The 26329-nt window shown below is 37.3% G+C and overlaps 1 protein-coding gene across 3 annotated transcripts in view; it reads right to left on the bottom strand.

Annotated features, from left to right (window-relative positions):
* The window catches only part of LOC111517714 (uncharacterized), a 69178-nt gene that overhangs the window by 36833 nt on the left and 6016 nt on the right, over positions 1-26329 (bottom strand). The gene's annotated exons all lie outside the window — the stretch shown is intronic.

The raw sequence follows: 26329 nt of genomic DNA, 5'->3' as shown, positions 1-26329 counted from the left end.
TAAATTCCCCCACCGGAAATTTAAGAGCATGGAGGAACAAAAAGATAATTTTGTTTTATGGACGCTCCTTTTTCCCCCGCTTCTGGCGCCCCAGTTGAAATATTTAAAAAAAATATTCCTCTCAGCCTCCGAAATTATACCGGCATGGAGAAACGGTGATGAAAAGGTAACTTTATTTTATGAATACACCTTTTTTCCCTGCGGCTGGCGCCCCAGTTGGAATATTTAAAAATCCTTTCTTATTTCTCATCTACAACATAAAACGAACCTAACAAATTAAATAATTAACTGTCTTAAATTAATTTATTTCCAACAATATTTCACTAATCACAAACTAATTTATTTACAACACTTAGCAACTAACGCTTAATTTATTTCCACTATTTGAATTTCTTGTTTAGCCGCTCGATTCACTTTCTGAACTGCCCTCTTGGGTCGGGAAGCCGGGCTTATATAATGTAACGGTTCTTTCTAGAAATCTGTAGTCCGTTCGGTACTCAACTAGAGTTTTACCGGCGGTTGCCGACTGCATTATTTCGCGGTGATGTCATGTGTTTGTTACATGATTCAGCCGGCATACTGGTTAGGGGTGACTTCAGATTCGTCACCAACTGGAGAGCCCCCCTACGGGGGGCTCTCCTGTTGGAGACGGCAGGCTTATGCAAGCTTCGCTTTACAGAAAAAACGGCGAATACGGACTTAAGTATGTATTTTACCAAATAGCTGAAATAACATTGAATTGATTGAAAGTTTCTTTGCCTTCAAACCATCAATTTCTGTACTATTCTCCTGAATACGCTAAATTAAACAAGTAATTTCTTAACAGCATGCTAATACTTTTGAAGGTCCATTATGAGAAAAAAAATCATAAGAACATATGCGCTAAAGGTTCAAACTTGTTAAGACCCGTTGAATGTTTGTGAAACGTACGCATCTTCTATGTATCAATAGGCATTTATTTCTGTACATGTTTGCTTGTCGCATTGAATCATTTTGAAGAACTAAGTAATAATAACAATAATAATAATGAGATCAGGAATTGGATCTTTTCTCTTCAAGTAAGCACCCCGAGCTGCTGATGAACTTGGTTGGAAATTATTTCGACCCTGAACGAGGTGATCACAACTCTGTCACCGAGTTGGAACCCGTTTACCAAAAAAGTCGCAGAGATCACCTCACTTCTGAGACAACACAAGGGGAAGCAGATGCATGACATATTCAATAGCATTGAATACGTCGGCCTATCAAAGCATCAGACCTTCGCTTTTCTCATGCAGAGTGGGCTAAAGTAAAAAACTGAGGAGTTCATCATGGCCTGCCGGAATGGTATCTTCAACATCTTAGTCTACCGCAGTCGCGTGATGGATATAGAGGTTCCTGGCATCAGGTGCAGGCTCTGCCTCGAGGCACCTGAGACTCTAAAGCTTGTCGCCCACTTGTACGGCACAGCACAGCAAGTCCCGTCCCGTCAAAATACGGATAGGATTGAAACAATGAAAATGAATGGACAACCGCCCACTAGTCCGGTATGGCAAAGCCAAGAGCGTCCGCTCTCCGATCCTGTCCGGCAAATGACGGTACGTGCTGTGAAAGACTGGCCAAGTGAGCGCGTCGCCGGCCAGCGCCTGCCAGCATCAACTTGTCCAAACGTACCTGGGAAGTTTCTGTCTCTCTGTTTTGCTATTATATCAGTTGACAGCACGGCGTCAGACGGTACCTACGACGAGGAAAATTTGAGTTGCTTGTTAAGGCTGGCTTTAGAATATCCAGAAGTTCTGAAAATTTACCTGGAGTCATTCGGAAATACTGGAAAATTTTCTTCCCGTCTTCTTTCAGGTCGTTGAAAAGATGATGAAACTCTCCCAGAGTTGCCCTCTTTTGATTAATGAGTTGGGCCCACATCCTTATTTTTTGTGACTATTTTCTTCTACATTCAATAATGCGGCCACTATTATGACGACTTCTTTGTCAGAACTGCTACTGATAGACACCGCTCGATGTCAACGGAAATTCCCTTGACATCGAACAAACAACACCTTCAGTAGTATGGTTATAGCTGGACAAGTGGGTGATGCTACTACCCGTTGCCATCAGGCGACAGATATTGTCGTGCTGTACTGTGCCGAACAAGTGGACGATAAGCTTATCCACCTGTTGTGAGCATGTCCAGCTTATGCAGCCTCAGCCTATATCCATCGAAAAAACATGGCCTTAAGAGTCCTTTACTGTCACTTACGACACTTCAAAAGTATTGACGAGATATCGTTGTTCCCTATACTCCGGGGGTTATTGAATACGGAATTTCGAAACTATTCATTCCTCTCCCTCAGGTTCATGTAAGCTAATAAGCCTGATGTAGTTCCTTTCAACCATTAGAGCAAAACGATATTCGTAGTCAAGTTTTTAGCTATGTTGAAATGTTTTTTCTGATTATTGGAACCCTTGACGAAATAATGCCCTCCTACTCTCGAATCTCAAGATCATGCCGGCTGGCTGCACCGAGACAGAAACATTGGCTAAATAAAAGCAGAAAACTTTCATTCGTGGCTTATTGCATTTGATTGTCGGTCCCAATGACCTCTTACCCTACGATGTGGGGAGTAGTCATTAGTTAATAATGCTGGCGTATCCCGAATGTGCCGGGACTTCGCGGACAGGGTCAGACCAGCTCAACCTTCGGGAAAAATATTAATTATAATAATAAAAAGGTTCTTTTGAGAAACAAAAAAAGTACAAAAAATGAGAGAAATAGTTACAGGAGTTCCTGATACTGACGAAGTCTAGGTAGTTAAGAGCTGCTCTTGAGGACCCTGGTGGGAGGCATACCCATCACAAACGATGCGTGGAATGACGGGAGAACTGGGCATCAGCTCCCATGCGGTTTTCGATGGTTTAAAACGTATCGGAAAAATAGGAATGCTCGAAATGTGGGTGACCCACGATTTGAACGATCGACAGAAATTGTCAAGTTTCGAGGTCTCTTCTTCTCTGCTTTGACGTAACCAAAACGATCCTTTTTTTTTACCGGATCGTCACGTGAGATAAAAAGTGTATCCTCTACGCCAACATGAGACGTTCAGGACACTCGTTGGACACCGATGAGCAAACCAGGCACTTCCCAAAGGCGAAAACCCACCAAAAAATACCATGGCTACTGTATGGTGGTCAACGGCTGATGTGATCCACTATAATTTTCTGCAACCGAGTCAAACCTTTACAGCAATGTCCTTTTGTGAGAAAATCGACGAAATGTACCGTCAGCAACAGCCAGCACTGGTCAAGAGAAGAGGTCTGATCCTGCTCCACGACAACGGCCGTCTGCACGTTTAACAAATCACCTGTACTGCTTCATCCACCATACTCCCCAAACCTCTCACCAAACGGCTACCATCTTTTCAAGCTCTTCGATAACTTTCTCACCGGTAGAACCTTTGCCAATCAAGACCAGGCAAAAACGGCATTCGTCGACTTCATCGAATCCCCAGCACATAAGTTTTATTCTGACGGAATTAATCGACTCGTGTTACGTTGGCAAAAGTGAACTGATTCAAATGGCGGGAGCTGAGAAAGTTATTTTATAGTGAAACATATGTTTCGATTTTGTAAACCGTTCAGTGAAAATATCACAATAGTGTGTTATTTGAATCACCTAGCCACGGTGGGACAATTGGCAACACCTCGCACCCGTGAATGGGGCTCCCAAATTATCAAATGAAGAACTAGCAAATATTTTTCAGGTAATTTGAATATTTCAAAGAAAATCCCTGAGAGCCAGATTCGCAGAGAAAGGAACAAAAAATAATGTGATGCCTGAAACGTTTTCGCTAATCAACTGGGCTAAATCATCTCCTAGGCACAGCTCTGCAACACTCAAATTTGCAATTATAAAGTTTTTTTATTTCCGGTGATGAAATGAATCGTATAGATATTACCTAAATTCTTTTCAAATTCTCAATTCCAAGTTTCATTGTTGAAAAACAGCTACTCATAAATTAGGTGCATCGCAACTTCAATTAAACCAGTTGCTTTATATATAAGTACCCTTTTGTTTAGCTGAAAATGGTGAAAAAGCGATACTTTCGCCGAGACTAAAATACATAGTTTGGTTATCGAGCCAGTCATACAAGTAAAATTATTTCTGTATTTTCTTGGTACAGTTATTTGTTAGTTGTTTCGCATATTTTTCAAGGCATGAAAAAATCACAAATTGTTCGAATTTGACATTTTTCTGAAGACACTTTGACTAATTCTGTTGTAATAAAAAAAATGTTAGAGCCACTGAACTTCATCTACAACATTCATAATTTGACCATTTCATTTCCATTATAATATCATTAACAGACAATAATTTCATGATAGTTTCGAAGAGATCATGAATGCTCAAATGGTTTTGGCAACATCATACGAAGGGGGACCCAAAAAAACGGGAATTTCGTCATAACTTCTTTACTTCTCAATATTTTAACACCAAATTTCGATCACCTTCAAAGTATTCGTCATTGACCACAACACACTTCTCCAAGCGATTCTTCCATTGTCCAAAACAGTTTTTAAATTCACTCATCGGGATGTCCTTTAAGCCATCCAGCGATTTGTGTTTCACCTACCTCCTGCACAGTGGCAAAACGCGACAGCTGGTTAACGGAAAATATTTTAAACAGACATATTCCTTTTGAGTCTGGGGAACAAAAATAAGTCACAGGGGGCTAGATCCGGTGAGTATGGGGGTGGACAATCGGTGTCATGGCGTTTTTGGTCAAAAATTGCTTCACGGAAAGGGCGGTGTGGGCCGGCGCGTTGTCATGATGGAAAAACCAGTCCTCTGTGCGCCCAAAATCTGCCCTTTTCTTCTGGATACTATCCCTCAATCTTTTCAAAACCTTCGGCGACGGTCATCACGAACGAGGGCATTGATTTTGTCGATGTTTTCATCAGTTCTTGACGTTGAGGGACGTCCTGAAAGAAGTTGGTCTTCAATAGACATTTCTCCATTTTTAAAACGTGAAAACAAACCGTAAACTCTAGTTTTACTCAAGGCATCATCCCCATAAGCAGTCTTAAGCTTACAATAGTTTCCGCGGCCGATTTCCCCAACAGAAAACAAAATTTCACAGCCGCGCGCTGTTCTCGACAATCTGCCATTGCGTTTTCGCCGAAATGTGAAAAGTTGTTTTACTAAAAAAAATCTCACAGGCGAACCGATTCACTCACGGCGACACAACTTTGCGCACTGACGCAGGTGGCGTGACACTAACGGACATGTGGTCAAACAATAGGTTCCCCCACCCTTCCTCCCCACCACAGCGTAATTCCCGTTTTTTTTGGGTAAGATAAAAAATATTCCTCACGAGATCACACGCAGAGTGTGATATAATATACGAGGCATGTTCAAAAGATGAGGTGAATGTTCAAATTTCGCGGGCTACGTACATCCGATTAGCGATTTTTTTTTATGTTGGTACACTCGTCTCGAACATACAGTTTCAGCTGTTCAGCATTTTTAGTTCATTGCTATCAAAAAAAATTATCAAAGAATTTGCATCAAATTTTGTGTAAAAAAATGGAATACAGTGCCCAAAAACACTTAAAATGTTGACAGTGGCATACGGTGATTGTACTCTGAATCAGAAAAATGTTTCCAAGTGGAACCAGCTTTTCACAGAAGTCGAAAAGTTGTGAAGGACGACGCTCGCCCTGGACGTCCCAGCACATCAGCAACCGATGAACATGTTGAGAAATTGAAAAAAATTGTTATGGAGAATCGTCAAGTCACTATTAGAGAAATTCCTGAGGATGTTGGCATATCGGTTGGCTCATGCCATGCAATTTTTTCGGAATTTTGGACAGGAAGCGTGTGGCAGAGAAGTTCATTACAGAATTGTTGAATTCTGACCCAAAAAAAACCGCCGCATAAGCATCGCTCAGGAATTGTTGAAATAACGTCAACGGCGATCCAGATTTGCTTAAAAGGGTCATAACTGGTGGCGAATCATGGGTATACGGTTATGATATCGAAACCAAAGTACAATTGTCCCAATGGAAGAGCCTAGGAAAGCCAATACCAAAAAAAGCACGCCAAGTTCGATCAAATGTCAAGGTTTTACTCACTGTTGTCTTCGATTACCGCGATGTAGTGTATCAGGAGCTTTTGCCATATGGTCGTATGGTTAATAAGGAGTATTATCTCCGCTTGCGAGAAGCAATGTGAAGAAAACGTCCGGCATTGTGGAAAAACAATTCGTGGCTTGGCTTTCGCATCACGATAATGCACCTGCTCACTTGTCATTGCCTGTTCGTAATTGTTTGGCCAAAAAACAACACCGTAATCATGCTTCAGCTACCGTACTCGCCAGATTTGGCACCCTGCGACTTTTTCCTGTTTACAAGATTGAAGATACCCATGAAAGGACGACGTTTTGCGACGATTAAGGAGATAAAAACCGAATCGCTGAAAGAGCTCAAGGACATATCAAGAAGTGCATATCAGAACTGCTTCGAGGATTGGAAAAACGCTGGCACAAGTGTATTTTATCTGTGGGGGACTACTTTGAATAGGACAAAATAGAAACTGATGAATGAACAAAACATGAAAGCCATAATGATTGTTGAATAAGGGTGTCTGTCCTTCTTTTTGTGCATTTGCTTCAATTGATCAGTGAGGATATAAATTGGCAAGATTGAGAGTACTGCAATTTTTACCAACTGTGAAGCCCTTTACAAAGACAATTTGGATAGATTAATCTAGCAAAGCTAGTCGGTCGGTAGCCAAGCGGTTCGGCGTGGGTGCTTTGTTTACTCACTCGAATAGACTGCCGTGTTGGTCGGTGGTTCAAGCCCTAGTCTGAACGATCGATCTTCACTTGCTATCGTCCAACCCGTGTTAGGAATCACACGTTAAAAGGTAAGACCTCGTTAATCCTTAGCTCGCACAAGTTTCGACTTCTGAGGGTTGTCGTTCGTAGGGGTGCGACAGCTGGTTAACGGAAAAACATATTTTGAAAACAGATTTTTTTTTAAATTTTTTTTAGTAGATTATATTTAATGACATCTTCTCCGCAAAAATGAGCTACACACACCACCAAACTAGAAGACGGAGTCCAAATTTTTCTAGGTTTTGCAGAATCTCATTTATTTCCCATCTTTTGGGAAATAAAAACTGTGACATAGTAATGAAATTAAATATTTATGTCACTACTTTTTCGTATACAGTGTGTCCCAGCTAAAACTTGTCACTCCCCTAATCTGCGAACTTGTGAAAAAAATTGAAAATCGCTCAGACCCGTCGATTTTTATTTCAAGGGGACACACTTTCACCAAATACACCATTGTATTGTCATCCCCCTCACCCCCAGCACCCCCTACTTCAGAATTTTTTTTCAATGGTACTACTATAATTGTAATATATCATTTTGAATTACGTACTGATATGATGTGGTTTTTTTCTGGTTCAATTTCATTGAAAATTCGAGCCGTAGCTCTAGCATATCGCTCAATTTCAAAATACGCAGCTACAATGATGATTCTCTCTTGTATAGTATAAACCATTTTCGAAAGTTTTCACATTGTTGAATTAGGTGAATCGAATACATTAATATACCAAGGCTTAAACAAAGATATGCGTATACAAAAACAAATGACGACATTTTTTTTAATAAAACCTCTGTCTCGCCTTCTAAACTATTATTTCTGAAAGCATATTATTATTCAATACAATGACGTACCCACAGTAAACCTGTGGGGTTGACAAGTTTTAGCCGAGACACTGTATAACATATCGTTATTCTGAAGAATATCTGTTTCAATACCATGACGATGTTTATATGTCTGAAAGAAGTATCGTAGGAGCTTTTTATCCCAATTTCATTCTGAAAAAAAACTTCTGTGCATAATCTACCCAGAATGGGCTCATTTAACAATTTTTTTTATTTCATAATTTGAAAGTTTATGTTTCAAATAGTACATCTGCAAAAAATCTGAATTTTCACTCTTTATCTTCCCCCTCAAATTAATTGTTGAATGTGGCGTTCATCGAAACGGGGTGTGGTCAAGCTTGACGTCACATCAGTCGACTCGGCGACAAGGGAGTGCTGGCGGATAAGCAAAATACGTGTGCTAAAGCCGTAGAAAGCAAGTTGTGTGTTGTTTACTGCAGTGTGTCAACTGCGTGAATATAAATAATGATAAAAAAATAACGTTACAAATATTGCATCGTTCCTAAATGCAAGAATTCTTCGGTAAGTGTACCAGACAAAATTTTTATTTTACTGTTACGAAAGTTATGGCAGCGCGCTATGCGAAGGGCCGACTTTTGTTGCGAAGGGCCGCATTTTTGTTGCGAAGATCATTTTAATGTAAGTATAAATGATAATGATTAATAAAAATAATTATAGTTTACTCTGAGCACTATTTTGAACTTTAGGTTGAAACAGACTTAGAAAATTACATGTATATCAAAACTATGAAAGTGGGAAAAATTATATTGAAACCAGGCGTAATTCCGCATATATTTGATTGCCATATTGATAGACCGACGGCCCATACATCTAAAGCTCCACCGTTTGTTCGAAAAAAGGAAAAATACATTTTGATGAATACTTGTAACGAAAATATCGCTAAAAATCGGCCCATACATCTAAAGCTCCACCGTTTGTTCGAAAAAAGGAAAAATACATTTTGATGAATACTTATAACGAAGATACCGCTAAAAATCAAATCATGTCTGATGAAGCAGGTACACAGGAAAAGACCTTTGATGTTGGAATTCAAGTTAATGAACAGGTTTTTCGAAGATCACAAAAGCTTAACAGACCGTAAATATTATACAGGGTGTTCCTTAAACACATGCTAATATTTAAGGAGGTAATTCTTAGACCCATTTTAAGAAAAAAACTTCTTATGGACGTATGTCCTAAACGCCTTAACTTTTGAGATACAGGGTGGCAAAGTTTTCAAAAATAATCAGTTTTTTAATAATAACTGAGATAATTTTGTAGACATCTTTGGCATATTTGGTACATATGTTCCATGCCTCAAGGCGCATTTTCTGATGTACACAAATTTGTATTTTTTCAAACAGTGGCATCCCTACGGGTTTCGCATTGAATATTTTTGGGGAAAAAGTACTACGCCAATGCTTTCTTTTCAAAATAAAATCATTTTTAAAATCCTCATTTATTTTTGAGAAAATTTGATCTCTTGGTATTTCTTTGTCCGACGCATGATTTTCACTCAAAAAAATAAAAATCGACACAAAGCAAATTAAAAAATTAGATCAATTCTAAAATCAATGAGAATCTGAAAATTGCTTCATAACGCATTACCAATTCCCTAATAATATTTGAAAACATAATCTGCAAAAAAATAAATTTTTCACAAAAACGAGTTTTATTTTATTGTGTGACAGTAAGTCTAAACGAATAGCACAAATTTGTTAATTAGTAATAATACCAAAACTGATCATAAAAATTGTTGGAAGTGGCCACCTGCACTTAGTATGCATGCTTCCGCCCTTCTACGCATGGAATTACGCACCCGTTCAAATATTCCCGGCGTATTTCGTATAGTTTCACACGAGGCAACTATTCGCTCTCTCAAATCTTCTAAAGTATTAACGGGAGTTCCTCAATTTCTTGCAGCACCGCTTCCTCAATTTCAAGAGTTCTTACTACACGAGGTCTACCTTCCGGAGTCCCTTTCTTGAAACTACCAGTTTCCCCAAGTCGACGATGAATATTTGAAAAGGTTCGGCTATCTGGTAAGGCACGATTAGGATATCTTTCCTGATAAATGTGCCTGGCTTCTGTTGCATTACCATCGGCAAGGCCATATACGTAATGCATTTGCGCCATTTCCGCATTCGTATAATTTACCATATTTACTGATATTCAGAAAAACAGCGGACTACCAAAATAACTTCAATAACACTTCAAATCAATCAAAACGCACTGTGACAGTTTTTAACACCAACACCTTACTTTAAACCAACATCAAAATTAGCTACTGACGTTTGTACATACAGTGAATTCGTTTTTTATTGCTATGGTGGGTACGCTGTTTTTTCTGCTTTTAATCTTTACCGACAAACTCCATATTTCCAAGAGGTGCAGTAAATAAATTCTGCTACACGTCATTTATTCCAGGATAAATAAATTTATGTTTTCAAAAATTATTAAGCGGTGCTGCGTTATCACGTAATTTTAATTGAGAACAGTGCATCTGACAACAAACAAATACCCTGTAGATCCTCAATTATTTTGCAACAAATCTGATCTCTTAGTTTGCTTTCAGTCGATGCACGATACCGCATCAGATTTTTAAGGAATTTATCCTCAAGTAAAGCGATTTTTAGTTTTTTGAGCGAAATACATGCGTCGGACAAAGAAAACTCAGCAAATCAAATGTGCTCAAAAATGTATGGAGATTTTAAAAATAATTTTTAATTCAAGATAAAGCAGTGGCGTAGTATTTTTTTCGCCAAAAATATACATTTCAAAACTCGTACGTACGCCACTGGCAGAGAAAATTAAGAAAATTGTGCATCAGAAAATGCGCCTTGAGGCATGGAACATATGTACCAAATTCCTAACCCGTATTAGGAATCACACGTTAAAAGGTAAGACCTCGTTAATCCTTAGCTCACACAAGTTTCGACTTCTGAGGGTTGTCGTACGTAGGGGTGCGACAGCTGGTTAACGGAAAAACAGATTTGAAACAGATTTGAAATATGCCAAAGATGTCTACAAAATTATCTCAGTTATTATTAAAAAACTGATTATTTTTGAAAACTTTGCCACCTTATTTTTGAAAACTTTGCCACCCTGTATCTCAAAAGTTAAGACGTTCAAGACATACTTCCATAGGACGTTTTTTCCTTAAAATGGGTCTAAGAATTACCTCCTTAAATATTAGCATGTGTTTAAGGAACACCCTGTATACCGCCGAAAAAGAAATCGTTCTAAAGAAATAGAAAATACATTAATCATTAGAAAAAATTACTACTAAGTTCCCCCAAGGACAGTGAGAGTTTGAGTACATCAGACATGACTTCTGTTGATACATCATCAGATTCTACTTTGTCAGGAATATTAGTTGAAAACTGGATTTCGAAAAACAATATTGAGCGAAGATCTATTTACGTCATAGAGAAAAATACGAAATTATGTCTTGGAATCCCAAGGTGCTCTTTATTTATTATAGATATTTGTCTCAAAAATGCCAGTTACCCAGAATTGATATATACATTACTTTGAAGAAAATTAAATTGAATTGACGATAGCAGCGATTCATAATCTGCAACTACAGGCCCGGTTGCCACCGCTCGAAGCTCGTTTGCCTGGTGTGACGTCACGATGTACCGCGGGCGATCTCACATTTTCAATTGCTCTTGCTCATTTGTTAATTGAGATATAAATCGGAAAATTTTGTGGAATACTTGGGAGATGATTTACTTTCATAATATATAATTTTCAATAAAAAAATAAATTAGTCTGAATGAGCACATTGGAATCAACTATTTTCTTCCTGGTTTTGGAAGTTTCCACATTTTTTGTATAAAGATGGCGAAATGAAAAGCAAAAAAACAGGATCTTCCAATATTATGTAGCATGGTTTGAAGAAACAAATAATAAACGTACTAGGAACTGGTGTCGCAACGTATCAAAGCACATCCCTTAAAAACATTTCAAACGTCAGCCTTCCACAGGAAATGAAACATCAACGTCTCTTGTATCTTGCGACTTGTTTTACTATAATTCATTCAACACGAGTGATTACGATACGTACTTGACGTAATAACCGACATTAACATATAAAAACAAAACACTGGATGCATTCACATGAAAAAGGTGAGGCCAGTAAGGCCATTTGTGATAGCATTTCGGTGCAATTACTTTTGTCAATGACCCGCAGAGCTCGACTTCCTTGAAGAAATCGTTCGACAAACGTGTAAACATGCCAGTAATCACATTACACGATTATAATTATAACAGTTTTAATTGGTTTCAGGTCTGTCTCTCCTATCAAGAAAATTATCACTAAAAGAAACACCTAATGTAGGAGATCATTTATTTATAGGAAAAAATCTCAATGACATAACCCTCGCCGGAAGTGTTGTATCAAGTACATCAAAAAACAATCTTAGTGCAATCTTTCAAGAGATTCAAGTGTAAAGTTTTTTCAATTCGATACAGTATCATCCCCAAAGTATACACCATATGGAAAACTTATTTATTAAGGGTTTTTCGACAAAAAAGTATTCTTGATGAAAGTTTGTGCATCTCCTAAAACTAAATATGCACCAACGAAATACAGTAAAACAGACGTAATATACGAGGAGTAATATACAAATATTTGATTTTGAGACAAGAGTAAATTACTCTTATTTTGAAAAATTTCGGGAAATGTTATTCAGAAAAGTTGTTCAGCATTGAATAATACATCTAGATTTAAGTGAAGTTTTATTTTTTTCACCCATTTTTTAAATGGGGACTACGAAAAGAAAAACTTGCTAAAACGATAAATAGACAGCATCCTGTTTACGACGTTTAGTTTTAAAAGCCTGCGATATTACAAATTTCACAACTTTGGTGTTAACCACGGTCAATTTTTTTAAGAGCATAATAATTTTCAAAAGTTTTGGTGCAAATTCATTTTTATTTTTTGTTAACACCAAAAATTACTCAAAATTATAGAGTATTGCAACAAAAACTTAATATTCGATAATATCAAATCACAAAACATCAAAATAAAATAGGTATTTTGGAACAAACTGGACCCATACCCCAAATCGATACGACCAATCAGCCTTAACATCCTTCCTGCTGAAAGGACTTGAGAGGATACTGGACGGACATATCAGGAGGGTAGCATTATATGCATCCCCCCTGAATAACCACCAGTACGCTTATCAAACCGGCAAATCGACAGATTCAGCATTAAACAACCTCGTTGAGAAAATCTCCCAATCCCATGACAACAAGGAGATTGCGGTTGCTGTATTTCTTGATATTGAAGGAGCATTTGACAATGCACTACCTAAATCTATAGGATTGTCTCTGGCTAGAAAGGGTATAGAATCGACCATAACTGGCTGGATCTATCCCATGCTAGTAAACAGAACTGCAACTACGACTCTTCAAGGCGAGGCTATCAGGTTGAGGGTCACCAGGGGCTGCCTTAAGTTGGGGTACTATCTCCCCTTCTGTGGTCGCTCCTGGTGGGTAGTCTGCTTGATGACCTCGACAGAAGAACAGTTGATCTGCAAGCTTATGCAGATGACCCTGTCATCCTGGTCGGAAGGGTAGCCTATAATATCCTCCAAAGCGCGTTGGACGATGTTCACAGTTGGTGCCTGAGGGAGCAGATGTCTGTCAACCCCAGCAAAACTGTGTTAATCCCCTTCACCAAGAGAAGAAAATTGGACGATCTAACGCCACTTTCCCTCAATGCCGTGGTCATTCCATTTGGAACGGATGTGAAATATCTTGGCATTGTCCTTGATAAAAGACTCACCTGGAACGCTCACTTGGATAAAGTTTTACACAAAGCCAGACTGTCTCTATGGACATGTCGAAGGATTTGTGGAAAACCTGGGGTTTAGGTCCCAAACAAATCCATTGGATTTATGTGATGATTGTCAGACCAATGATCACTTATGGTGCAATTGCTTGGTGGCCGAAGGCTTTACAGAAAAGGGCCCAAGCGAAGCTCTCTGGCTTACAGAGATAGGCTTCTCTGGCTATCAGTGGTGCCATCAGTACCACACCGTCAGCGTCCATGAAGATCGTTCTAGATCTACCTCCTCTCCATATTTTTCTGGAAAGAGAGGCTAGATGGACTGCATACAGACTTGTGCACATTGCAAACTGCACAGTGCAGAGTGCAGACTGTGCAGACTGTTGGTTGACATTGGAAATCACGGCATTCTGAAAATGACCTCTGACTTTATGCCTCCAACTATCAACTACGCACTGGCTTATAAAGTACTATTCCCGAGTAGAGAGGACTGGATCCTGCGGGAGAAGGAAATATTAAAAACAGATAGATGTTGGTTCACAGATGGATCAAAAACACCTTCCGGTTCTGGTGCAGGTGTTTTCAGTCGCAGACCCAGGACAGACCTAGACAGACCTGCCTAGGAACTTATGCGGAGAGATTGGATAAATCCAACCTCACTCACAAGTCAATAAAAATATTCTCGGACAGTCAAGCGGCGTTGGAAGCTCTTGGCTCCTACCGAGCAACGTCTAAATTGGTAGCAAACTGTCAAAAAAGACTCTCGTCGATAGGAAGACTAAACAGATTGTCTCTGGTCTGGATTCCTGGTCATACTGGTCTGGAAGGCAATGAAGCTGCTGACTCTCTTGCAAGCGGTTTCATTGGACCAGAATCTGTCATTGGCAACGCTTTGGGCTTTGCCAAACAAACACTGAACACCTGGATGGCAAGAAGAGTCATAGCCTTCTGGCAGAATCTTCCAGGATTGGCTCACTCCAAGGCGTTTATTCACCCTTCGAAGCTTGATTCCAAACAGTTGTTGGAACAGTAAGGATGAACTACGATGTCTAACAGGCCTTCTTACAGGTCACTGTCATTTGAATCACATGCAGAGACTTGGACTGTCGGAAGACAGGATGCTGTCTATTTATAGTGTTGGCAAATTTTTCTTTTCGTATTCCCCATTTTAAAAAAATTGTTAAAAAAAATAAAACTTCACTTAGAAGGCCACGACTTCAAATCTAGATGTATTTTTCAATGCTAAACAACTTTTCTAAATAACATGTCCTGAAATTTTTCAAAATAAGAGTACTTTACTCTTGTCTCAAAATCAAATATGTGAAGGCTCCTCGTATATTACGTTTGTTTTAACTGTATTTTCTTGATGCATGTTCAGTTTTAGGGGATGCACAAACTTTTGTCAGGAATAACATTTTATCGAAAAACCCTAAATAAATAAGTTTCCCATATGGTGCATACTTTGGGGATGATACTGTATTTGTTTGCTGGCCAAACTTCGAAGCTATAGCTTGTCATTTTTGTGTATGGCTCTTCAGCTTTTTGAAAGAACGTTCCCTGCAAGTGGCCGTCGACGGATACTTTTACCATCAACGCTGGTATTCCCCAGGGATCTATATTGTCTCCAACCCTCTTTCTGTTATATAAAAACCAAGAATCCAATGTATTGCTTTGGTGTCGAAAGCACACTTTCGACATTTGGATTCCAGACCATCGGCGGCGCAAGCACATCTTCACCGGCGGCAGGATGTTTCATATCTTAATGAGGATCTAGAAGTAATTCCGAATCGGAAAACTGTACACACCTCAGCAACTTTTGATGCTTCATAAAGCTCAGATCAGACCTTCTTTGTAGTATTGTTCCCATGTACGGAGCTTCTCCCCTAAGCATACCCTGAAGCTGCTGGATTCCATCCAGAAAAGAGCCATAAGCCTGATTGAAGACGCGAACATCATTCGCAACCTTTATAGTCTGGAACATCGAAGGAAGGTTGGAGATTGGTCTCTCTTTTATAGATACTTCCGCGGGAAGTGTTCAAGTGACTCAAGCAGAACCTTTTCAACTTCAACAAGATACATTCTCTCGAGAAAAAATCTGGTGGATGGGGATTGAACTCACGACCTTTCGAATGTGATCAGGCTGGTAGTTTTCATCACATACATAGTTGTTTTTTATTCAGGGATATACTCATAGTATACATCATAATATACTTTGTGAATACGAAACATCAATAGCAACATCAATAACTTTTTGAACAATATTTTAGGCGGGAAAGGGATTTGGTTTACTGTCTTAATATTGATGGTCTATTAGTGTCTAGTGAATGAATTTGGAATCGCTACATAGTATAAAACAAAGTCGCTTCCCGCTGTCTGTCCCTATGTATATTAAGATCTTCAAAACTACGCAACGGATTTTTTTAATAGATAGGGTGATTCAAGAAGAAGGTTTCTATGTATATTACATGCATAAGTTGAGAAACACTGATAACACAACACAACAAAGTTTTTGTTTCGGGGTTGAAATTAGATATTTTAATGTATTTCCACGTGTTAAAACCGAAAGTGACCATAAAAATTATATATTAGCTCTTGTTTTCAAGATATAGTATCATTATATTATATATATGTATATTGAGTTTTCAACAAATGAAATATTTCATCACCAACAGTTGGTACACATGTTTGTTTACATAACACACCTCTCATCAGCTGTTCTTAAGTAGTAAACATAACCTATGTGAGTTTGTCAATTGTACGCACGTGGTTGCTATTGAAATTATCGTGTGAAGTTGATTTTTAAATTAATTTAAGTGCTGATCTGAAATGCCTCAAAAGTGTGTGAATTCTGTCGATAGCTTTTGCTATATATGTGGTGAAATAACATTTAAGGCTCAGAAACGTAAAATGACACCTATCGTTAAGACAGCCTATGAACATTATTTTGGTGTGAAAGTTGGGGACCAAGATAAATCATGGGCTCCTCATATATGTTGTAATTCTTGTTCCGTCATATTGCGAGAGTGGCTGAAAAATAAAAACAGGGCAATGGCTTTTGCAGTACCTATGGTTTGGCGTGAGCCTACCAATCATACAGACGACTGTTATTTCTGCTTAACTTCTCCCATTAAGCAAGGTTTATCTATGAAGAAAAGAGGAACGGTTAAATACCCTAATCTCCCATCTGCTCTTCGGCCTGTACCACACTCAGACAATTTGCCAGTCCCTTCTCCACCCCAAAACTATGAAATTTTAGAGGAAGGTGATGAAGACTGTTTAGAAGGAGCAACCCACCCTTCTACATCCTATGACCCTGATTTTGAGGTAAGCGATAGGTCTAGTGATCCGCACAGAATTAGTCAAGCAGAGTTGAGTGACCTTATAAGAGATCTTCGCTTGTCTAAGGAAAAGGCTGAGCTGTTAGGGTCAAGACTACAACAGTGGAATCTTCTAAAACATGATGTGAAAATATCTCAGTACAGACAGCGTCAAAAAGATTTGCTTCCTTTTTTTGAGAAAAAAGAAAACCTCGTAGTTTGTTCTGATGTTAATGGTTTGATGGACTGCTTGAATTTGGATCACACTCCATCTGAATGGAGACTGTTTATAGACTCTTCAAAACTAAGCTTAAAAGCTGTACTTCTGCATAATGGAAATCAGCTACCCTCTATTCCTATAGGTCATGCAGTTCACATGAAGGAAACGTATATAAATATGAAAACACTTCTCCAATCAATCAAATATGAACAACACAAGTGGCACATCTGTGGTGATCTGAAAGTCATTGCTATACTCCTAGGAATGCAATTAGGGTTCACCAAGTACTGTTGTTTTTTGTGTCTGTGGGACAGTCGGGATAGAAAATCTCACTATAAAAAAATGAACTGGCCTACACGAGACCTAAACCCTAATGAGAAAAATGTAGTTTACGAGCCTCTTGTAGATCCTAAGGATGTTCTCCTTCCCCCATTACATATTAAGTTGGGACTAATGAAAAACTTTGTGAAGGCCATGGACCAGGAAGGACAAGCTTTTAAGTACTTGAGAGCAAAGTTTCCCAGGTTGAGTGATGCTAAAGTCAAGGAAGGCATCTTTATTGGGCCTCAAATCCGTGAAATCGTAAATGATCCTGCTTTTGACATGATTTTAACAGGAAATGAAAAAAGAGCCTGGAAGCCTTTAAGGGGGTTGTACATGGGTTTTTAGGTAACAAAAGAGATGATAACTTCACAGCATTGGTTAAAGAGCTTCTTCAAGCTTACCACCAACTTGGATGCAACATGTCCTTAAAAATTCATTTTCTTCACTCTCATCTTAATTTCTTCCCACAAAACTGTGGAGCTGTGAGTGACGAACATGGAGAAAGATTCCATCAAGACATTGCCTTAATGGAACAGAGATATCAGGGCCGTTGGAATGAAGCAATGCTTGCAGACTACTGCTGGTCTGTGTGTAGGGATGCTCCAGAAGTGTTTTATAAAAGACAAGCTAAACGACAGCGATCTTACAATGAATCGGATGGACTTAATTGAAATTTGGTGGTACAAACTTCTTTTATTTGTCAAAACACTAAGAATAATGTTTTTTTTTATTAATTTTGTACTTAAAATATTCTAAAAGAAACATAACAATATTGTTTTATGTACTTTCACTTTTCACGTATAGTATAACTACTCTTTAAGATTAAGTACTGTGTATCTCAAAAACCAGAGCTAATAAAATTTTTTCATTGTTATTTTCGTTTTTATCACCCCAAAATTAGCAGAAATTGACTAATTTAGTGTAGGAAACATTCAAAAAATATTTTTTTGTTGTGTTGTGTAATTTTAGGGTTTTCTAATGTGATATAAATAAACAATGAAGTACCTTAAATACATTGTGCATGCAATATAGATCCATACTGCCCTGTACAGCATGTAATTTAAATGAATATTTTTGAAGAAATAGCGGTTACGGGAATTCCGGTCAGGGGGGCCGGCGGCGCGTGCCTATAAATAGCGTGTCGAAGTCCAAGCTTCGCCCTATAGCACTTTATGATTAGCAGATATCGAAGGTGTTTATATGTATATTTACTAATAGCATTGCACCCGTGCGGAGCAGGGGCGGCCCGCTAGTAAGGTAATAATTTTCAAATGAAATTGGTTATGTTCACTGAGAAACTGAAAGTTTGGCAACACTGCCGGTAGTCATTAGGAGTATAATTTTTCCTATAGGATACCTTTGATGAAAAATGTAGTGAAATGTCGAAACATTTCATAAAAATGAAAAAATACAGGGTGTTCCATTTGAAAAAGTTGAATTATGTCTGTTTGATAATGAATGAAACTTGACCTGTCTTATCGAGCACCCTATATATTGTTTCCGAAAGTTGAGATTCCAGAAATTATCATAGTGATGTTGACTAACTGTTCTCAAAAAATCCACTTAATTGTTGTAGACATGCGGGTGGTGAATTAAAAAAAATATTGTCTGCAATATAGGGTTTTCTGGAATAACTTGGCAATACCGCAATGCACATTCGAAAACAAAAATTCCTTAGAGATAAAAAATATAGATTCGAATAACGTATTCATATACTGGGTGTTCTATTTGAAAAAATATAACTTTGGTTGGCCAGGCTCGGCTGAATCACCCAGTATGCGAGAAAATAATTTCAAGAAACAGTATTTATCGATATGACTGCAAAAAATTGAGCAGTTCGAAAAATTGTTTCCTCTGATAGCAATGGACCGAGGCTATCTTGTTGACTCACCCTGTATATTTCAAATGTTCAAATATCTAGTTAAACAAATTTTTCTATTTCAAAAGTCGTAATTGACACTCCTCTACAAATTAACAAAAACTATTTTTTTTTTCCAAATATACAAGTGAGACAACCACACTGTCTGCGCATGCGTATATATTTCATATTAAAACAAATGGGCTTGATATAGCAGGCCAAACTGAAAACTGGAAAATAAATAACAGTTTACAGACTTTAATAGCAAAACAAACTAAAAAATATAAAATAATTCGAAACTAATTTAAGACATCGATAATAAGTCCTATGGCTTGATGTAACTAATGACTAATTTTGTTGTAAAAAAGCGTAGGGTGCTAAATATCTATTGTAAAAAATACTTGGTTAGGAGCTATTTGCCAGATTGAAACCATAATAAAAATATAATTTAAAGCGTCCCACGCTTTTCAATAACAACATGGTTTCGTAAATAGATTTATTTTGATTTCAGGCTTATTTAAAGGGTGGAGGGTCTTTTCGACGCTCCACCGCAACCCGCAAGGGTTTATTGTGGTTCACACTCGACCAAATAACAGAGGCGACATACACTCTTATGACAGTCCGAGTCTCTGCATATAATGATTCAAATGACAGTGACCTGTAAGAAGGCCTGTTAGACATCATAGTTCATCCCTACTGTAGTCCAACAACTGTTTGGTATCAAGCTCCGAAGGGTGAATAAACGCCTTGGAGTGAGCCAATCCTGGAATATTCTGCCAGAAGTCCATGAATCTTATTGCCATCCAAGTGTTCAATCTTTGTTTGGCAAAGCCAAAGCAATACCAATTCTGGTCCGATGAAGCTCCTTGCAGTACCCTCTTTGGCAAGGCAGTCAGCAGCCTCATTGCTTTCCAGGTCAGTATGGCCGGGAATCCAGACCAGAAACAATCTGTTGAGTCTTCCTATCGAGGAGTATCGTTTTGGGCAATTTGCTACCAATTTAGACGTTGGTCGGTAGGAACGAAGAGCTTCTAACGCCGCTTGACTGTCCGAGAATATTTTTTTGACTTGTGTATGAGATTGGATTCTTCCAATCTCAACGCACACAATTCAAACCATAGGACTTATTATCGATGTTGAACACAATCTGGAATAAGTTTTGAATTATTTTTTATTTGATAGTTTGTGTTGCTATTGAAGCGTGTTTTTTTCTGTTTTTTCAAACTATAATTTATTATCAACTGTAGAATGAAGCTGTTCAGAATTCTAAACTTGGCCGAGCCTAGGATCAACGAGCAATTCCTAACAGTGGTCAAATACACTTCCTATAAATTTTTACAAATAACATTATGTCGAATCCTGTTAAGCAAAGAAAAACTTCCTAAAAACTTTCCATGACATAAACGGTTCTAATAGAAGATGTGAAATAAAATTAGCGTTCATTTTTATTCTATCAAAGTCTACCTCTAACAATATTGTCAAAAGTGAAGCGATAGCAAGAAAAACTGACCTCTTTCTCAAAGCGGAAAAATATTTTTCAGTTATTCGATTACGTTATTTGTTCTGTTCAACTCATACCTCGAAAAATCTCTCAATTTTGATGCTTTCATTTATTCATCAGCGACAATATAAAATCACCCACGTTCGTACACAATGATGATTCAACTACCATATAAATGTCTCGCAGAGAGCTGACCCAAATCCATCGAAATACTACATAATGTTTAATGTTATTATAATTTAAGGTGCATAAGTAACTTTTATGCCTATTTAACGCATCGTTCTTGATCCATAAACAATGCTGTGTATTTACAGGGTGATCTGAGAAAATTAAGCCCACATATTGTCAATATTTTTTTAATTTAAATTTTACGAAGTGATAAAAAAGTTCATCAATTGATGATACGACATTTTGAATAGAATGACCCGTTACTACGTGAAATTCAATAACACTATACATGATAATAATTACAGATCTTCTCAATATAGAACTTATTTCCAATTTCAACAGTAGTTTCTTCAGTAGGACAGGTACTCTACAATTCACAATTCACAATGAAATTTATAGAAATTACCCAAGTTAATTAACTACTAGAGATTACCGATTGGTAAACAGGTGGTTATAAGAACAGGTAGGCTCCCAGGTACAAAGCTGATGAAAATCATTGTCAACACTACATGAGCAACTTTAGTCTCATTCCACAGTCGATTATCTGGGAAAGGCACCACCCACTAGAATCCACAATGTCGGAAATTACTTTTTGACGTCTAGTCATGCGAATTTTGGAACAACTCAATATCAACAAGGCGTCAACAAGTCCCGTCATCGCATTTAAAAAGTGCGCAAATGAACTCGCACCAGTAATTTGCAGATTCTTCAACTTGTCTTACAAGGAAGGGGTTTTTTCCTTCTTGTTGGAAGATTGCTCGCGTTTAGCCTATTCCTTAAAAAGGTAAGAAAAATCTTCCAAATAACAATAGACCAGCTATCAGTGATCAAAAATCATGGAGAGAGCCGTAAACCACCATATAAAATATAGCTTTCGGAAACAAAGATCAACAGGCGACCTTCTATCGTATGTCACCCATATTTGGAATAACGCAATCGAGAAACATGGAGTAACGAGCTATTGCGCTTGATATTTCTATAGCCATTGACAGTGTGTGGCACGAGGGTTTGCTGGCCAGACTTCGATGCTATGGCTTGTTGGATCATTTTTGTGTATGGCTGTCCAGCTTCCTGAAAAAACGTTCCCTGCAAGTGGCCGTCGAATACTTTTACCATAAACGATGGTGTTCTCTAGGGATCCATTTAGTCTCCAACTCTCTTTTTATTGTATATTAACGACTTATTGAAAAAAACGGAGAATCCAATATATTGCTTTGCTGACGACAGCACACTTGCCTCGTTATTCCATTTGGATTCCAGGATATCTGCTGCGGATGTACATCTTCACCGGCAGCAAGAGGTTGCATATAATAATAATAAAGGTATTTTATTCATACATGTGAACTAAAAAAAAGAAAATGGGCAAGATTCAGTATGACAATCGGCACCGGAAGGTACAGACTGACATCTGTTCTTCCACCTAACCCAAATACAGACTACTCAATGGCAAATCAGAACAAACACAAAAAAAAACATTGATTACTTTCAAATGCACCTACGTTACAAGAAATATAAACATTGCCATCACTAAATTAATAAATCACAGTTCAAATTGAAGATAAAGATTAGTCAAAGAAACATACATAATATTTTTCACATTGTAAGTGGTATATTAATAATTCTCAGATCGAACTAAGTAATAATCTTAATGAGAATCTAGACGTGATTCAATTCAGTACCACAAAAACACAGGCATCGGTTTTCTCCAAAAAGATAAATGTCTCCGAACCGGATATAATAATGTCAGGTCAGACAATTCCGCTTTCTGCTTCGAAAAGTTTGTTGTGGGTTAAAATGGACACCAATATGTAATGGCACAATCATATTGCTGGAATTGCAAAGGCTGCTTCTCAAAAGCTTGGAACACTGTTCCGAACTAGAAAACTGTACACAACTCAGCAACTTTTGATGCTTTTTAAAGCTCAGATCAGATCTTTTGGAGTATTGTTCTCAGGTATGGAGCTCCACCCATAAGCATACCCTGAAGCTCCCGGATTCCATCCAGAAAACTGCCATTCGCCTGAGATTCGAACATCATTTGCAACCGTGACATGAAACATCGAAGAGAAGTTGAGGATTTGTCTCTTCTATAAATACTTTCACGGGAAGTATTCAAGTGACTAGGTACCGCTCCACCAAGAGCGGTACATATCAGAAATACGCGACCCATAGTGACTGCTCATCGTTTTTAGGTTCAACTCAGTAAACCTCGAACTTCACTGTATAAGAACTCTTTCATTTAGAAAACTGCGCTTATGTGGAATGAACTTCCCGAAAACGTTTCTCCAAATGGATTTAATCTCCAGCAATTCAAATCCAATGTTAATTGCTACTTTCGCACCGCTCTTAGAACGCCTTTATGATTTTTCTATAGTGTTTGTGTTTTTTCCTTGAAAAAAGGGAAATGTGTGCCTGTATGTTGTACTTCATAGTTTATGTGAAAATTGTAGTTTTTTTATAGCATATTGTATAGTTTGAATTAAGTTTTCTTCAATTCAAAACTTACATATAAGTTCGAAGGATCTGGTTTTGTAATTTCTAGATGCTCTTCCAATATGAACTTTCGGACACGAGCCACATTTTAGTCTGTAGAAACCCGATTTTATTTTTGTCGAAGTTGGAATTATTGTTTTTTCTAACCTAGGGTATTATCAATTAATAGACATTACCAATTAGTGAACAGATAATTTTACTAATGTGACTTATGATTCGATTTCATTTATAATAAATTTTTCATTAAAAAGTAACTTCTTGTTGGTCGTTCAAAAGGAAATTTAATTGTTGACGTTTATTAATTTCCAGGGATTCCAGAAGGTTTAATTTTCGTCATTTATTATCTATTTGAAGTACGTCGTAGTATATGTTGAAGTCGAAGTTATTTTCTAAATTTCGGCATGCTTAGGTTGAATTGGTTTTCTTTAATTCAAAACTTATGTACCTGAGACTCTAGTTTTGACATTTCTAGATGTTCTTCCAATATACACTTTTGGAAATGAGCCACATTTCAGCTTGTAGAAACCCGAATTGTTGACCTTGTCGATGTTGAGTTTATTTTTTATATACCTATCTATCGTACAACCTGTGTTAGGAATCACACCCTAGAAGTTCGCACAAGTTTCGTCTTCTGAGGGTTGTCGTTCGTAGGGGTGCGACAGCTGATTAACGGAAAAAACAGATTTTGAACAGATTTTTTAACAGAGATCTTCGATATGAGGATATAGTTGTTCAACGGCTTGTTTGAATAGTTTTTTGTCAAGGATGTGATAAATCATGTACGGATTGAATGATAAAATAGAATTTTCACAACGATCGATTTTAATGATTCACCAGTTCAAATTCAGTGTTAGTCGAGGTATTAAACAGAAAAGAAATTATTTTACATTATATCCTGGATAAGATACAAAGAATGTCTACCTTGCTTCTTTACTGTTTTTGCCATTCAAAGGTAATAATTTCAATGTCAATTATGACAACATGTATTTATAAATATTTTACCCCATTAAGACGATTATGGAAAAATGTTAACAAATAATTTTGTTCATTCCATGAATTGACAGTTAATAAGTTCTAATTATGATACCAAACGGTAGGTTTTCTGGTATGCTCTATCGAATGAAAATAATGATGTTTCAGTTTTTGAAGAAAACATCGAGCTACGAAACCTTCATTTCGAATGATTCAGCAAGTTTGCTAGACCAATTCACCGACATAGTTTCAATTGAAGACATGATTTCAGTAGATTAAATAACGAATCTTATTCGTGATAAGAATCAGAAATTTCCACGTCATTTCCCTACATGGTAGTTCCTTCAATTGGACTGGCACGGTCCGTTCAAACGGCCTGCTCATTCACTGGATTTTACTCCTCTCGATTGTTGCCATTGGGGCTATATCAAATCAAAAGTTTATTTTACGCAACCTAGGACAATACGGGAACTTAGAGATATAATTAGCGAAATTTGTGCTACCATTAAAAATTGAGTTATTCTGTCATTTAGAGTAATTACCCCCACCCAACCCCTCCTGAAGCCTTACAAACGATAAGAAATGTGCCATCAGGATTCTTTTCCACTACTAAATTTCATTTCAAAAACAATGTGGTACTATTTATTTCATATACAGAGTTCACCACCAATTATTTTCCGAAAAAAGGTTGATTTCAAATTTTTTCAACCCTTTGAAATCAGGTTCCCACGCCGATGATAATCTGTTAAAAAAGACAAATATCATTGGATGGCCGCCAAGGTTTCCTGATCTGATATAGTTAGATTTTTTGAACATGATCATGTAAACAACTACATAATCTGGAGGACAACTCAAATAGACAAACAATGATTGTATTTCTCATTAGTGACTTGTTTATTGTCGAAGAATGGGAGGTAGATAACTTGAGCAACTTTTCTGACCCAATCAAATTGATAATACACTTTTGACCGACATTGTTCTGAACACTATGCCCCACGTTTGTTTGAAGGTGGTTGACATTGTTTCGTGGTGTATTTCATCAGTTCGGACTTCCATTGCCTAATATATTATAAATTGATTTGAAATCCCTGAGAAAAATTAAAAAGATTTTTTGAAAATAACAATTTTATTAAACAAAAAACTGAAATTACAAAAAATTAACATTAAAGCAACAACTAAAAAATAAAAAATTGAAATAATAATCAAAAAGCTGAAAATTAAAAAATTATATTGAAAAATATTAACAAAAACATGAAAATTAAAAAATAAAAGATTTCAAACCAAGTTACGTCACAACGTTTCGATTGTTAGTATCCACAATCGTCTTCGGGTGATATTTTTTTTAATTTTCAGCTTTTTGATTAATATTTCAATTTTTTATTTTTTGGTTTTTGCTTATATGTTAATTCTTTGTAATTTCACTTTTTTGTTTAATAAAATTGTTACTTTCGGGTAATCTTTTTAATTTTTTTCAGGGATTTCAAATCAATTTATAATATATTAGGCGAACTGATGAAATACTTACTCCACAATGCACTCTCAACATCTTCTATTAAATGAGCTATTAAAATAATAGATAACAAAGCTGCTCTGTCGACAATGAATTTTTTCACCGCCTCGCTTGACCGTCCTCCTCATTTTATTTACAGTCGTCTGGGACATGCCAATATTGAAATTCAACAGGAAAATACCAACTTGCTGGGTATGTAATGAAGATGGAGATGACTTACTATGGAAAAAATATCTTATAAGGTAATCATTCTGAAATAAAGTTGGTAATATCCATGATGATTTTTAAACAATTTTAGAAACTTTTTTTATTTCGCTAACACCGTAGAGTCCTCGGTAGAAAGAAGCTACGCTGTTTGCGAACTATGTCTCGCAATGGAAATTATGAAAATTGCTCAATTATGAATCACACGTTAAAAGGTAAGACCTCGTTAATCCTTAGCTCGCACAAGTTT

The sequence above is a fragment of the Leptinotarsa decemlineata genome, unplaced genomic scaffold (assembly GCF_025532065.1).
Source record: "Leptinotarsa decemlineata unplaced genomic scaffold, Ldec_3_MD MMD2_tig00000882_RagTag_RagTag, whole genome shotgun sequence".
Taxonomy (NCBI): domain Eukaryota; kingdom Metazoa; phylum Arthropoda; class Insecta; order Coleoptera; family Chrysomelidae; genus Leptinotarsa; species Leptinotarsa decemlineata.
Note: the sequence above shows the minus strand (reverse complement) of the source record. Positions and strands in the feature narration are given on the sequence as shown.